Genomic DNA, 17,221 nt, shown 5'->3' with positions numbered 1-17,221 from the left:
TGCTTCGCCCGGCTCCTACGCCCGACTCCTTCCACGGGTCCCGCATTTCTGCTCACGCAGCCCCCGCGACTACATCCCCCAGGGGGCTGCGCGAGGCGCGTGGCAGAAACGTCATCAGGAGGGCGCCAGAGGCATTGAAATCTGGCCAGGCCCTCCCGCAGCGCGGGACGCATTACTCCAGCTTACATGCAGCCCGGATCCTACCTGCTGCCTCCTGTCACCGCCGTGAGGGGAACGGCCTTAGAAACTCTCCCACTTGCTTCGCCCGGCTCCTACGCCCGGCTCCTTCCAAGGGTCCCGCATTTCCGCGCACGCAGCCCCCGCGACTACATCCCCCAGGGGGCTGCGCGAGGCGCGTGGCAGAAACGTCATCAGGAGGGCACCGGAGGCCTTGAAATCCGGCCAGGCCCTCCGGCAGCGCGGGACGCATTGCTCCAGCTTCCCTGCAGCCCGGATCCTACCTGCTGCCTCCTGTCACCGCCGTGAGGGGAACGGCCTTGGAAACTCTCCCACTTGCTTCCCCCGGCTTGTACGCCCGGCTCCTTCCACGGGTCCCGCATTTCCATGCACGAAGCCCCCGCGACTACATCCCCCAGGGGGCTACACGAGGCACGTGGCAGAACCGTCATCAGGAGGTCGCCGGAGGCCTTGAAATCCGGCCAGGCCCTCCCGCAGCACGGGACGCGCGCGGGCGAAGCCCGGGCCAAGGGCAGGCCCGTCCCACACCGGTCATTGACCGGAAGAGGCAGGGCAGGGCCCCCTCACTAACATCTGGATGTTAAGGACTACACTTCTAGGTGTTTAAGGACCAAAAGGTACTGTGGGGTCTTGGAGGGGGTTCGTAATAACTAAGGGACCGGACCATCCACTGTTCTTTCTGCCGAATTGCCCTGTTAAGGGCCCCTCATAGTTTTTAAAAATCAACCAGAAGTGTTTTCTTCAACTTTTAATTTCTAATTTGGCTTCCAACAATGGGCAAAAGGAAGTCAATGGACTGGAGGTTTCAGTGGCACATCCAAAAAAGGGAAAAAAGGCAAAAAAGGCTATACACACTATTGGATACGGCCTCGTGGCGTGGTTCTCCCTGACCCGTAGGGACCCCTCCTGACCCATGCACATCCCCAGGGCCCTGATTCCCCCGACCATTTCCTCCATGACCCACATCCACGACCCTGGGCTTCCCCGTACTCTCCCTCCATCTTCCTGGTACCTGAGGCCCGGTGCCCATGTCCCTGCACCTAAGATGGCCGCCCTGGCCCCAGCCCGACCTCAGCCATAGGCGCGCCATACCCGGCTGGGGGGTAGAGCGCTCCCCGTGAGTGAGAGAGGGAGGAGTAGTTCGATCACACCTCCCACCTCCCCTCGAGAGATGAGTTTCGATCGCCCATCTGGCCTCTCTGAGGGCCGGCTCCAGGCCTGCGGCGTGTCTGATATCCCTCCAGACCCAACTTGAAAGGATGAAAGGAGCCGCCTAGGAGGAACCCCCAACAACCGCCCCCCAGGTGCTAAGACCTCCGCCTGCAAGGACTCCGGACATCAAAGGAGAGCAGTCCTATATCAAGGGTTGCTCTGGGACGATCAAGTTAGTTGTATCCTGGAAATACCAGAGCCCTGCTGACATCGTCGCGGCTCCTCCCTAGCAGAGAAGGACTTCTGCACGAAACCATCTGAGCCCTGCTGACCTCGTCGCGGCTCCTACCCGGCAGAGAAGGACTTCTGCCCGAATCCATCTGAGCCCTAAAAGACCTCGTCGCGGCTCCTACCCGGCAGAGAAGGACTTCTGCCTGAATTCATCTGAGCCCTGCTGATATCGTCGCGGCTCCCTTGCAACCTTGAGAACTCCTGAGCCCTGCTGATTCGATCGCGGCTCCCTACAGACCGTAAGAACTGCCTCATCCTTGCTCGAGCCCTGCTGATTCGATCGCGGCTCAGAGACTATCCTGGTCGGGCTGGACCCAAGATCCACCCGTATCCCCCGGCTCGAGGATTGAGAGCTGCTCACCGGATACGCACCCGCATTGACTTTGAACCTTAAGACTGTCCCACTACCCTAATCCCTACCGAGACTCTGTGAGCCCTTGCTCTGCTTGTACATACGTATCTGTGGATCATAAAGATCCATTTGCTTGAGAGATAAAGAAATACATTCTCCTGAAACCTACAGTGTGGTGTCCCTTTGTCGAGTGGTGCTAGATCAGCGCGTGCGATCCTAGATTCGTGATCCTCTCCCTGAGGGGTCTCCCGCCAGTGCTCGGCAGTGTTCCTAGGAGAGGTGGGTCACAGGGTGGTCAGGTACATATTCTGGCCTCCCCTGGGATCGCCCTTCTAACATTCTTCTAACACACGCTGCAACTAACTGTTGGACCCGGCCTCATGGCGTGGTCCTACCCCTCCCGCATGGAGGGCCCAGGACGACATCGGCCCTCCATCGATCCACGGCCGCCCCCTTGGCATGACTCTACACGAACTACCGACGAGAGCAACCACCCTGGCAAACCACGGCTCTCCCCCTGGAACACGACGAACCCTGCATGCCCCAACCCTGCCGGTCCGGCTACCACTCCGGACCACCCTTACAGGCCCGACTCCATCTTGGGCCCATCACGTTCCGAGCACGAGGCCTCGCCCGACTCCATCTTGGGCCCATCACGTCCCGAGCACGTGGCCTCAGCCACGGCCAAGACCCCAGCGAAGCCCCGACATCGAGGCACCAAGATCCCCCCGGGTGGTAGAGTGGCCACTCAACGGATCCAAGAGGAGGGGAGTTCCGATGGCCCTCCAGCCGTCCCCGGATGCCTGGTATCGATCGCCCCCCGGCCTCCTTGGGCGCGGGCTCCACCCCCCTGCTGGGTGTCTGGACACCACCATCCCAGCTCCTCTGACCCCCAGGCGCGAGGGTCCGGACATCAAGGGACTCCAGTCCTATATCTGGGCAGCCCTGGAGTAGTACGGCAGTTGTATCCTGGGGTCAAGAGCCCTGCTGACTCTGTCACGGCTGACCCGAGAAGAACTCATTACCCTGAAGCCTGAACCCATCTTTGGACCCTGCTGGCGCTGCCGCGGTCCATCTTCGCTGAACCATCTTTGGAGCCTGCTGGCGCTGCCGCGGTCCATCTTCGCTGAACCATCTTTGGAGCCTGCTGGCGCTGCCGTGGTCCATCTTCGCTGAACCATCTTTGGAGCCTGCTGGCGCTGCCGCGGTCCATCTTAACTAAACCATCTTTGGAGCCTGCTGGCGCTGCCGCGGTCCACCTTCGCTGAACCATCACTGGAGCCTGCTGCCGCTGCCGCGGCCCCCACTCCGTTAAAGACCACCTGTCGAGTCCTGCCGGCGTTGCCGCGGCTCGACCTCACGGAACCCCCAGCTCGAGGATTGAGAGCGGTGCACAGGGTATCCCTTCCTTCACCAGTACTGAGACTGTCCCGCTACCCTGTCCCTTATTTACGAGACTTTTCAGATCCCTCGATCTGCCTGTACATATCGCTGAAGACAAGCAACCTTTATTCTTTCTTGATAAAGCCTAAGAACTTATCCTCTTGTGTGGTGTCCATTTGTAGTGGTGTGGTTACTCTGCTGTACGATCCTAGGAGAGGACCCTCACCCAGGAGGCCTCTCGATAACGCTCGTCTACTTCTAGACGGAGGGGTGGACCTAGGGGAGGTCAGTCCAGACATCTTTTGCCTCCCCCGGGACCGCCTTTCTAACATTGGTGGCAGGCGGTGCGACCCGAACCAACGCAAATCGTACAGAGAGTGATTCAACCGCTACCGAGAAAAACACACCGCGACCATGACTACTCAAGAAACCGGACCGACTGCAGAATTCCAGAAAGAGAAAATGGAAGAGTACAGTCATAAGGAGTTGAAACAATTTTGCAAAGACCTAGGCATCGCTACCACTGGCCTAAGCACCAAGGAAGACTTTAAATTGGCCCTGCAAACATGGGTGGAAGCCGGAGACACGCCACCTCCGAATAAAGATAACCCGGGCCCGAACGGACGCCGGAAGACCGACGCGACCCCAGCGGGGGAAAGACCCGCAAACATAGACACGGGCCTCTCCCACGAAGACGCCCGAGAACGAGAGAGGAACCGGCTCCACGAGTTGGAGCTCGCCCGACTTCGGCTAGACGGAGAACTACAGTTGGCGGAAAGAAAAATAGCCCTCGAGCAACTACGGCTGGAAGGAGACCTGGAGGAGAAACGAAGATAAAGAGACCTCGAAGAAAAGAAACTCACGTTCGAGCATGAGCGTGGCTTAAAGGAACTAGAAATCAAGGCCAAAACGGGCGAGGCCAGCGCCTCCGGGGGCAAGACCTCGCCCCCTCCTGTGGACACGAAGGTGCACATACCCAAGGATGTCGTCAAAGAGTACTATAAGAACGACGACATCCAACAATGGTTCAAAGCCTATGAAGTAGCCATGACCGCCCCTCAAGGACTGGGGCGCCGGCCTGTGGGGGAAGTTCGTCAACGAAGGGAGGGACGCCCTGCTAGAGCTTCCCGAGGCCGAGATGACCTCATACGAACACATGAAAACCGCCCTCCTCACTCGCTACGGACTCACCCCCGAAATGTACCGGCAGCGATTCCGAGACTGTAAAAAAATCCCCGGTACCACATGGGTGGAGTACGTGAACTTTTATAGCAGAGCCTTCGAGGGGTGGATCAAAGGCAGTCAGGTCACCACCTACCAGCAGTTGGTCGACCTCATTATATGGGAACACCTGTCCAACAACTGCTTCATCGAACTCCGGCAGCATCTCCTCGACAGCAAATTGACAGAGCCACGAAAACTCGCTGTCGAGGCCGATAGATGGGTGAGCACCCGGGTCCCCCGGAGCCCGATGGGAGACTACGGCCGGGGATCCCCGGGGAACCACCGACCACGAGGCGGTGGAGGAGGCCAGAGCAGGGGCCGAGACACCCCCACGCGGCCCTCCCCTACCTCCACTTCACCAGCCCTGGGCCGAAGGGGGGCCCTCCAGCACGACCGGGGCCCCGCCCGAACGTTACTTGCCACAGATACCAGCGGCCGGGTCACTATGCTAATGACCCCCTCTGCCCGATGAACCAGCGACCCGGCACCACCGGTCCCCCAACCCGCCAGATCGTGGCCGCCGCCCTGAGTGAAGAAAGAGGCGAGGAAGAGGACGACGACCCCGAGCAGGCCGAGTGGGAGCCCGCCGCTATGTCCTTGGTGTGCCTGGGCGAAAGAGACATGATCCCCCGAGCCCCGATCCCAGGCAACACCGAGAAGTACCGCCAATGGGTCACCATTAATGGACAGCGGGCCGAAGCCCTCCGTGACACTGGAGCCAGCGTGACGGCGGTCCGCTGCCATTTGGTGACCCCTGAACAAATCCTACCCAACGTTCTGTGCCCAGTACGGTCGGCGGACAACTCCGAGAGCTTGTGCCAGATGGCACGCATCCCCTTCGAATGGGGAGGGGTGTCAGGCATGCTGAAGGTGACCGTCCGGGACGATGCCCCTGTGGACTGCCTCCTCGGGAACGACCTGGAAAGTTCCCCCTGGGTCCACGTCGAGCGGAGAGAGCATCTGGGGATGCTAGGCCTTCCCGAGTGGGTCTGTGCGACCACTCGATCCATGACCGCCCGGGCCTCCACCCCGAACGAAGACACCCCGCCTGAGGAAACGGAGTGGCCCGCGCCTCCGCCGCCCGCCGTCCCCGAGGACGCCGACCCGGAACCCGGGCCCCAGGGGCCCAACCCTGAAGACCTTGCCAAGCTCGGCCACCTGCCCAAACTAGCTCAATGGCGCCAAGAAGGTGGCCCCACCCATGAGCAGTTCCGGCAGCAACAGAAAACGTGTCCCTCCCTCGAGGGAATCCGACAACAAGCCCCCACTCAAGCCGCCGGAGACCCCTCGGCGTCCCACTGGGTCTATTGGGACCACGACCTCCTCTACAGCGAGCAGGAGATTGCCGAACTGGGAGCCAGCCGGGTGCTGGTCGTCCCCCTCCGATTCAGAGACTTTCTCTTGAACCTGGCACATGACGTGCCCCTCGCCGGGCACCTGGGGCAGGACAAAACCTACAGCCGCCTGGTGACCCATTTTTACTGGCCGAAAATGCGCAACGACGTAAGCAACCACTGCAGAACTTGTCCGACTTGTCAAGCCAGCGGGAAAAGCGGGGGGAAAGTCAAAGCTCCGCTCCAACCCTTTCCCGTGGTGACCACCCCCTTCGAGCGAGTGGGGATCGACATAGTGGGGCCCTTGGACCCCCGCACCTCTCAGGGACACTGCTTCATCCTCGTTCTGGTGGACCATGCCACCCGCTATCCAGAAGCCATCCCCCTCCGAACCATCACGGCCCCCGTGGTGGGCCGAGCGCTAATGGGGATCTTCTCCAGAGTCGGCTTCCCCCGAGAGGTCGTGAGTGATCGGGGCACGAACTTTATATCTAAATATATGCGGTCCCTGTGGCAACAGTGCGGGGTCACATATAAGTTCACCACCCCGTATCACCCCCAAGGAAATGGACTTGTAGAGCGGTTTAACCGAACACTGAAGGGGATGATCAAGGGCCTCGAAGAGCCGCTACGACGCAGATGGGATTTCCTGCTGCCCTGCCTCCTGTTTGCCTATCGGGAGGTGCCCCAGAAGTCCCTGGGGTTCAGCCCCTTCGAACTGTTGTATGGGCATCCTGTCCGAGGTCCCCTCAGCCTGGTCAAGGAAGGCTGGAAGACGACTGTCCAAAATGCACCACCGCATGTCTACCGGTACCTCCTGACCCTCCGCAACCAGACCCGGAAGTTCCGGGAACTTGCCGAGGCCAACCTCGAGGCCAGTCAGGAGGAGATGAAACGCTGGTATGACCAGAACGCCTCGTCCATTGAGTTCGAGAGGGGCCAGCAGGTCTGGGTCATGTCCCCGGTCGAACCTTGTGCCCTCCAGGACAAATGGACGGGGTCCTTCAAGGTGGTGGAGCGCAAGAGCCCCGTCACTTACTTGGTGGACATGGAGTCCCCCGGAACCCCCCCCCCCGGGTTCTACACGCCAACCGGCTCAAGCCTCACTTTGCCCGCACTGAACTAAGCCTGCTGCTAGCTACAGATGACGGAGCGGAAGACGACTCCGAGCATCTACCAGATCTCCTGAGCACCACCGAGAGGGACGGCTCCATCGAAGGGGTCCCGCTCTCTCCTACCCTGACCCCAGAACAGCACCAAGACTGCCGGAAGCTGCTGGGGCAATTTGCAGACCTATTTTCCCTCACTCCTGGGGTCACCCGGTGGTGTGTCCACGATGTAGACACCGGGGACAGCCCGCCTGTACGACACCGGGCTTTCCGAGTTCCCGACCGAGTTTGGGCCTGCATTCAGTCCGAGGTTGCCAAGATGCTAGCTCTGGGAGTAGTCGAACCCTCAGACAGTCCCTGGGCCAGTACCGTTGTCCTGGTCCCTAAAGCCGCCGCCCCCGGCGCACCCCCGGAGCTCCGGTTCTGTGTTGACTACCGGGGGCTGAATGCCATCACCAGGACCGACGCCCATCCCATCCCCCGGGCAGATGAACTGATCGATCGCCTGGGGGCCGCCAAGTATCTCAGCACCTTCGACCTCACGGCCGGGTATTGGCAGATCGGCCTCACCCCTGGTGCACAAGAGCGATCTGCCTTCTCGACCCCCGACGGCCACTTCCACTTCAAGGTGATGCCCTTTGGCATGAAAAACGCTCCGGCCACCTTCCAGAGACTGGTCAATAGAGTGCTGGCGGGGCTAGAAGAGTTCAGTGCCGCTTATCTGGACGATATTGCGGTATACAGCCTCCACTGGGACGAGCACCTAACACACCTCTGGGAGGTCCTGACGGCCCTCCGACGGGCCGGACTGACAATAAAAGCCAGCAAGTGCCAGATAGGCCAAGGGTCCGTGACCTATCTGGGGCACCAAGTAGGGAGCGGCCAGGTGGCTCCTCTCCAGCCAAAGATTGATGCCATCCGGCCTGGAAGCCCCCGGTCACCCAACCAGCAGTTCAAGCCTTCCTGGGGCTCACTGGATATTATCGGCGCTTCATAAATGACTATGGGAGCATTGTGGGGCCCCTCACAGAACTGACCTCCAAAAGACTACCACAGAAGGTGCACTGGACCCAGGAGTGCCAAGCGGCCTTCGAGACACTAAAGACTGCCATGTGCAACGCCCCTGTGCTCCAGGCCCCCGACTACAGGCGAGAGTTTGTGGTCCAAACCGACGCCTCGGAGCACGGCATTGGGGCGGTCCTATCACAAGTAAACCCTGAGGGAGTCGACCTTCCCGTGGCCTTCATCAGTCGGCGCCTGCTGGCTAGAGAACAACGATGGAGCACCATCGAGAGGGAAGCCTTAGCCGTCGTATGGGCCCTAAAGAAACTCCGGCCCTACCTCTTCGGCACCCACTTCCGGGTACAGACCGACCACCGGCGCCTGCGGTGGCTGATGCAGATGCGGGGCGAGAACCCGAAGCTGCTACGATGGTCCATCTCCCTCCTTCACTGCGGAGCATCGCCCTGGCAACGACCACGCCAATGCTGATGGCCTGTCCCGGTTTTTCCGCCTCGGCGAGGAGAACCCCCAAGAAGATGGGTGACTCTCCCCTGCCTTCAGCTGGAGGGGACGTGTGTTGGACCCGGCCTCATGGCGTGGTCCTACCCCTCCCGCATGGAGGGCCCAGGACGACATCGGCCCTCCATCGATCCACGGCTGCACCCTTGGCACGACCCCACACGAACTACCAACGAGAGCAACCACCCTGGCAAACCACGGCTCTCCCCCCTGGAACAAGACGAACCCTGCATGCCCCAACCCTGCCGGTCCGGCTACCACTCCGGACCACCCTTACAGGCCCGACTCCATCTTGGCCCATCACGTTCCGAGCACGAGGCCTCACCTGACTCCATCTTGGGCCCATCACGTCCCGAGCACGTGGCCTCGGCCACGGCCAAGACCCCAGCGAAGCCCCGACATCGAGGCACCAAGATCCCCCCGGGTGGTAGAGTGGCCACTCAACGGATCCAAGAGGAGGGGAGTTCCGATGGCCCTCCAGCCGTCCCCGGACGCCGGGTATCGATCGCCCCCCGGCCTCCCTGGGCGCTGGCTCCACCCCCATGCTGGGTGTCTGGACACCACCTTCCCGGCCCCTCTGACCACCAGGCGCGAGGGTCCGGACATCAAGGGACTCCAGTCCTATATCTGGGCAGCCCTGGAGTAGGACGGCAGTTGTATCCTGGAGTAAAGAGCCCTGCTGACTCTGTCACGGCTGACCCGAGAAGAACTCATTACCCTGAAGCCTGAACCCATCTTTAGACCCTGCTGGCGCTGCCGCGGTCCATCTTCGCTGAACCATCTTTGGAGCCTGCTGGCGCTGCCGCGGTCCATCTTCGCTGAACCATCTTTGGAGCCTGCTGGCGTGCCGCGGTCCATCTTCGCTGAACCATCTTTGGAGCCTGCTGGCGCTGCCGCGGTCCATCTTAACTGAACCATCTTTGGAGCCTGCTGGCGCTGCCGCGGTCCACCTTCGCTGAAACATCACTGGAGCCTGCTGGTGCTGCCGCGGCCCCCACTCCGTTAAAGACCACCTGTCGAGTCCTGCCGGCGCTGCCGCGGCTCGACCTCACGGAACCCCCCAGCTCGAGGATTGAGAGCGGTGCGCAGGGTATCCCTTCCTTCACCAGTACTGAGACTGTCCCGCTACCCTGTCCCTTATTTACGAGACTTTTCAGATCCCTCGATCTGCCTGTACATATCGCTGAAGACAAGCAACCTTTATTCTTGATAAAGCCTAAGAAGTTATCCTCTTGTGTGGTGTCCATTTGTAGTGGTGTGGTTACTCTGCTGTACGATCCTAGGAGAGGGCCCTCACCCAGGAGGCCTCTCGATAACGCTCGGCTACTTCTAGACGGAGGGGTGGACCTAGGGGAGGTCAGTCAGACATCTTCTGCCTCCCCCGGGACCGCCTTTCTAACACTAACTGTACTTTAACAAGAATTGAAACTATTGTTAGTGAATGTGAGGAAGTTTTAGTGGGGAATACCAGCATTAACCGGGTGGGAACCCCTGACCCCCACACCGAGATATTAAAGCAGCGAGGGAAAGTGATCCCTGCAATTTTCAACAAGAAACTGCCATACTCTGCCCCTGTCTGTGAAGTTCATAGTTCCTATGAGGGCCCCTCTGAGCGAGATCCCATAGAGGTATCAAATGGGTTTAATTTTCCCACTGAGAATTCGGAAAGTATAAAGCAGGGAGGTCCGCAAGAGGCTTTTTGTTGGATAGGTATTAATTGTTCTAACAGATTCGCTGTCCTGGAAGGGGAATCAGGGGACCTAAATGAAGTTATATCCCAAGTCACAAGGGCTCCAGAGACAAACAGCCAAGATCCTGTGGAGTGTTTGAGATGTTTACATTCAAACAGGGTACTCCTTAAGAAAATGGAAAATTTGGAGATGGAATTGTCATCTATTAAAAAATGTTGAAAGATCTAATACAGACAGGAAATGATCAAAGGGCCAAAGATCGCCAATCCCTAACATCTCCTATATTGGCAACAGTATTCAAGCCGAGGGATTCTTTACTTATTAATCTACCGAAAGGAGGGGGACGATCAAGGGAAGGGATCCCTGACCATAGATCACAAGGTAGATACATTTTCACTGGCCAGTATGGCCCAAGTTCCTATGCTGGAATTACGAAATCAGGGGGAGCAGTAGTCGGAAATAAGGTTCCCTGTTCAAGGAAATTAACCGCCTGCTGCACCCCGGTGGGCAATAATGGAAAGTTAGTGGTTGATCTCCCGAGTAATGCACCAAAAAGTGTCGATCCTGGGAACAACACTGCAACTGTCTACATGACGACCGGGGTTCCCAAACTTAATAGGACCTTTGGCCAGGAATCTAGTGAATCTGTCCATAATAAAGCGATCCACTGGCTCCATCATGTGAGGGGGTGCAGCTCTATCATCAGGGATGACATGATTAGTGTTAGGAGATTGTCCCTCTTTAGCTCCCACGCAGACTGTATTAAAGTTCAGCTCTGCAACATAGCATTGGCAGAGAATTTAGTGGCTTTAGAGTATTGGACTTGTCCCCCTAAGTCCTCTAATATTCAGATTAGACGCTTTCCTCTCTGGTCTATAGCTGGGGGCAAGGATGATTCTGAATTAAATGGATTAGATTGACTAACTCAGGATAATCGCAGGAGCCATTTGGTAGAAACACATAACACGGGCGACCCAGAGAGTCTGATCAGCACATTTAGTGCAACCCTGAGTCCCCTTGGTAGGGAAATGCCGGATCTGGACACTCAGGGGCCACATAAGGCTGGGGCAAGCAAAACAGGGGCTATTCGTCTCCTCTCCTGGAACATTGCAGGCCTCCAAAAGAAACTGGTAATTCCAGAATGGAATGATTTCATTGCCAACTACGAGGTATGCATGTTTCAGGAGACATGGAGTACGATCCCCTTATATAAGGTGGGGTATTCCACCTACTTTATCCCAGCGCAAATCTAGGAAAGGGCCGTCCATCGGGGGGCCTCCATATATGGGTGAATGTGGCTTTGAATTGGGACATCACTGTTCACAATTTACCCTCTGATGATATTCTACACTTATCATTCAAGGGCCCTTTGAATGGCAATAGAGTGGAGTTATTTAATGTTTACGCTAGAGGAACCCCAGGGGCACAGATTTCAGCTACAATAACAGTATTGGAAATGGCCTTAGCAGGTATCCCCCCCCCCCCGGTCCAACATTATTGTGTGTGGTGACCTGAACTGCACATTCGACCCCTTAAGAGAGGAAGATTTTCTGGGAACTCATGAAGAAGATACAAGACAGTCTATCCCCTTCTTGAATCTGAGGCCTGTAAAGAAATGGTCACTAAGGGTGATCCAAATCAATGCCTTAACTTTGGAATACAACTTGCGAGTATTGAATAGTAGGACGATTTCTGACATAAATGGGGCCATGACCTTTAACAGACTAACAGGCAGATGCATCAAAGAAAATACCGGGAGCAAACGGCCAGATTCTCAGAATCTGGCCGTTTGCTCCCGGTATTTTTGCAATTGGGATGCATCATCCCAAATGCAGAAATCGCAATTTAAGGAATCTCTAAATAGCGATTCCTTAAATTGCTCTTGCATTTAAGGAATCCCAAAATGAGATTCCTTAAATGCAATGCATGAAACCCAAAAAAATAGCGAATTCGCTAATATGGGGAGCAAATTACCATGAAGTTGAACTTCGTGGTAATTTGCTAAAACTTTGAAAAATGCACTTTTGTGCATTTTTCAAAGTTACATGTTGCGCACACACATGCCCTTAGGGCATGTGTGTGTGTAACATTTGTGCACAGGTCCATTTCAGGGGTGCAACAGGGTGTCCTTTGGACACCCTGGCACCCTTGAAATAGCCGAACATTAGCGATTCGGTAATAGCTAATCGCTAATAGGGAATGGCTTTCCCAATCATTCATACATTCCTTATTAGCGATTAGCTAATACCGAATCGCTAATAAGGAATGTTTAGGAATCGCTAATAACATTGCGATTCATACATGCATCCCGTTTTGCGAGTCTTTAATAGCGATTCCTTAAAATTCGCTATTAAGGACTCGCAAAACATAACTTTGATGCATCTGCCAGTTAGTGGTCCCTCACGTATTGATTATATTCTGCTTGACACCCGTCTCTGGGGGAATGTAGTTGATATGGAGGTTAAACAAACGCAGGATTGTGACCATAAACCCCTTTGTATGGAACTCAGATGGGAAAGTACCAGAAGCACATTAAACTTACCATCACTAATAACAAAAGAAGTAGTTCCATCTAATTGTAATCATAGGTTAAAATAGTATCAAGTGGCATGAGAGGAGAATGTTCTAAATAGCATAGGGGAGTTATTAGAACTAAAGAGCGCAGAACTTATAGCGCTCAGTAGTTCCCAGGATAACGTGCAGGGATTCCAATTAAGCGAATTCTATAGGAATCTAATAGTAAAATTGGGCTCCTATTTTAAGATTAAGGATGCCAAAGGGCAAAAAAGCAAAATAATTAAATGTGGCAATTTCTGGTACACGGCTGCATGCAGGTTAAAAAGAGAGGTGATCTCTGCAGCCCTCTGGAAAAAAGATGCGGCAGCAGTTAGGATGGCCAGAAAGGAGTACTGTAATACGTTAGAATTAGCAAAGCGGGACTGGGAGGAAGAACACTGGAAGGAACTCAAATCGGCGGCCTTCTCCAAAGATACAACCTTATTTTGGGAATTGATAAATATACTTAGTAGAAGGGATGCAGAGCCTGTCCCAAACCATATTACCGAGCAGCAATGGTATTCCCATTTTTTAAGTCTGTATTGCGGTGAGGATGAATCTGAACAAGCGCAAGAAGCCCTACCAGAACTATGCCCAGAGAACTCTCTGCCAGTAGAACCATTCACACCCCAGGAAGTTGAATTGGCTATCATGAACATAGCCCCAGGAAAGGCCGCAGGTCCGGATGGCCTACCTGGTGATTTACTCCTACATGATCCCATCTTGTGGGCCAACTGCATGGCCCTTTTGATGAATTTGCTGGTCCAAGGTCATTCAGTCCCTGAGTTGTGGAAGGGTGCTGAAGTGGTCACTATTTATAAGAAAGGCGCTAGAAATGACCCTGCCAACTACAGGCCGATTAGTTTCATTGATGTGGCACAGAAGGTAGCAGGCAGGGTCATCATCTCTCGATTAGGGTCCTGGCTGGAGGAGGAGAACATCCTGACGCATCTACAGGCGGGATTCAGACAGAAGGTGGGCACGATGGACCAGGTTTTCAGATTCTTTGCGGTATACTGGAAATCTGTGTCCATCGCGAAAGGCACCTTGTACCTAGCCTTCATAGATCTGAAAAACACCTTTGATCTTGTGCCCCGTGCCAAGCTTTGGCAGGTGCTGCAGGATATGGGAATTCCACGATATCTCCTCGAGCTTATTAAAAGACTACATGAGGGTAACTATGCAAGTATCAGATGGGGGAGCCAGGGCAAGCTGACAAGGAGAGTACCAGTGAAGAGGGGGGTCCGCCAGGGGTGTGTGATGGCCCGAGATTGTTCTCTCTCTTCATAAATGGGATGGCAGACCATTTGAGAGAGGACCCAGCCGATGCCCCCGCACTGACGGGAGAGAAAACACCGACCCTCCTCTTCGCAGATGATACCCTCCTGCTGTCCAAAACTCCCTCTGGTCTACAGAAACTCCTAGATAGGTTTAGCTTCTTCTGCGAAGAACTAGGCTTAACCATCAATACCTCCAAAACAAAACTAATGGTATTGTCATCAACAAAAAAATCTAGAAGGATCAATGTTACTCTTAATGGGTCTCTGCTGGAGGTGGTGGATGCATTTGACTACCTGGGAGTAAGGGTCAATAGTAGAATGAAATGGGACTCCCACTTGGCCAAAATGCTTCCTAATCACAAAAGAGTGGCGGGAGCAAATCTAAGAGACCACCGGGCCTCTACTAGCAGACCAATCGCCCCAGCCTTAGCAGTTCATGAAGGAAAGGCACTGGCTTCCGCAGTCTATGGTTCTGAATTGTGGGGGTTTGAGAACACTGCGGAGTTGGTCAAAGCCGAGAACATGTTTTTGAGAGACCTAGTTAGCCTTCCACTTTCAACCCCCTTAAAACCTCTCTTATATGACATGGGCAAACGCTCAATCAAGGACATAGTTCGCTTCCGGCCACTATTATATTGGGTGTGCATAAGAAAGACACCAGAATTGGCAAACTATGCAGCAGTGTTTGACGAACTGATCAATTTGAATAGCTCAAAGAAGATCATGTGGCTGAACAAGTTGAGACAGTTGGTCATAAACCTGGGGTTGAGCGAATCATGGACATCCCAGTCCCCCCACCTAAACAAACTATTAAGAAAATTTACTGGGAGTGGGTGCAGGCTGAGGAATTACAAGGCTCCAAGTGGGGGTCTTTAACCGATGAATTTCTAGAGCACAAACCCACCAGGAAGCTTGAACCTTTTTTAGATTTTATCCATTTCCTAGAGATAGAACTCTCTTTTTAAAGTTGAGGTATGAGACACTCCCACTTTATGAATTCACTAAGAGTTGGAAAAAAATGTAATCCCATCAAGCTACCTGTCCAGGTTGTGCAAGCCCTAGTGTGTCCCTAGCGCACTTTTTGTTTGCCTGCAGAGCTTACAGAGGTGTTAGAAGAAGATGGCTAAAACCAGTATGCAGAGAGCTGGGAGTTAGACAATATAGGCTGGCCTTATGCATCCTGACAACAGAAACAACATCTCTGATTATTGTATGTGGGGTCGCAAAGTACTTGGGGAAGGCTTGGCAGATACGCTCCAAGCTGCTACTGAGGCAAATTACCGTAGCCTAAGGAGTTTGGCTGCCCCTGACAATATTCCTGCAGCATTTTAGGCCCTTTGGCTCCCGTTTTTTTTAAATTGTAAATAATGACTTTTTATTGTGTTTATTGTTGTATCGTGCACATATGAATTTTATCTTTTATCCTATGATGGAAATGTATCTAATTTTATGATACATTTTTATCGAATAAAGTATTACAACAGCTATGCTATGTTGTGTTTTGTTATTCTATGCTATGTTTTGTTGTGTTTTGTTCTGCTATGCTATGTTTTGCTATGCTTTGCAATGCTATGTTTTGTTATGTATGCTATGTTTTGTTGTGTTTTGTTATGTATGCTATGTTTTGTTGTGTTTTGTTATGCTATGCTATGTTTTGTTGTGTTTTGCTATGTTTTGTTATGCTATGCTTTGCTTTGTTCTGCTATGTTTTGTTGTGTTTTGTTATGCTATGATATGTGTTGTTCCACTATGCTATGTTTTGTTTTGCTATGCTTTGTTATGTTATGCTATGCTTTGTTTTGTTATGATATATTTTGTTATGCTATGTTTTGTTGTGTTTTGTTATGCCATGCCATGCTTTGTTGTGTTTTGTTTTGTTTTGTTATGCTATGTTTTGTTTTGCTATCCTATGCTTTGTTTTGTTATGCTATGCTAAGTTTTGTTATGCTATGCTGGTGAGGGTGTGTGAGTGTGTGTGAGGGTGAGTTAGGGTGAGTGAGGGGGTGTGAGGGTGAGGGTGTGTCAGGGTGAGGGTGTGTCAGGGGGTGTGAGTGAGCGTGTGTGAGGGTGAGGGGGTGTGAGGGTGAGGAGGTGGGAGGTGGTGAAGGTGAGGGTGTGAGGGTGAGTGAGGGTGTGTGAGGGTGAGTGAGGGTGTGAGGGTGAGGGGGTGTGAGGATGAGGGGGTGTGAGGGTGAGCGAGGGTGAGGGGGTATGAGGGTGAGGGGGTTTGAGGGTGAGGGTGTGTGAGGGTGGGGGGCTGTGAGGGTGTGAGGGTGAGGGGGTGTGAGGGGGTGCGAGGGTGAGGGGGTGTGAGGGTGAGGGGGTGTGAAGGTGAGGGGGTGTGAGGGTGAGGGGGTGTGTGAGGGGGTGGGGTGCAAGGGTGTGGGGGTGCGAGGGAGTGTGAGGGGCAGGGTGTGGGGTTGTGAGGGTGAGGGTGTGGGGTTGTGAGGGTGAGGGGGTGTGAGGGTGAGGGTGTGAGGGTGAGGGTGTGAGGGTGAGGGAGGGTGAGGGTGACAGTGCTGAGGGTGTTGGGGGTGAGGGGGTGTGGGGGTGAGGGTGTGTGAGGGTGAGAGGGTGTGTGAGGGGGTGAGTGAGGGTGAGGGCGTGTGGGGTGAGGATGTATGAGGGTGAAGGGTGTGAGGATGTGTGAGGGTGAGAGGGTGTGTGAGGGTGAGGGAGGGGGTGTGAGGGTGAGGGTGTGGGGGTTTGAGAGTGAGGAGGTGTGTGGGGGTGAGGATGTGTGAGGGTGAGGGATGAGGGATGAGGGGGTGTGAGGGTGGGTGAGGGTGTATGAGAGGGTGGGTGAGGGTGAGAGGGTGTGTGAGGGTGAAACGATGTGTGAGGGTGAGAGGGTGTGTGAGGGTGAGAGGGTGAGTGAGGGTGAGGGAGTGTGAAGGTGAGGGTGAGGGGGTGAGGTGGTGTGAGGGTGAAGGGGTGTGAGAGTGAGGGTGAGGGGATGTGAGGGTGAGGGGATGTGAGGAAGAGGGGTTGTGAGGGTGAGGGGGTGAGGGGTGTAAGGGTGGTGAGGGAGGGTGAAAGGGTGGGTGAGGGTGAGAGGGTGTCTGAGGTTGAAAGGGTGTGTGAGGGTGAGAGGTTGTGTGAGGGTGAGAGGGTGGGTGAGAGAGTGAGT

This window comes from Lissotriton helveticus, chromosome 4_1 (genome assembly GCF_964261635.1).
Source record: "Lissotriton helveticus chromosome 4_1, aLisHel1.1, whole genome shotgun sequence".
NCBI classification, from domain to species: domain Eukaryota; kingdom Metazoa; phylum Chordata; class Amphibia; order Caudata; family Salamandridae; genus Lissotriton; species Lissotriton helveticus.
Note: the sequence above shows the minus strand (reverse complement) of the source record.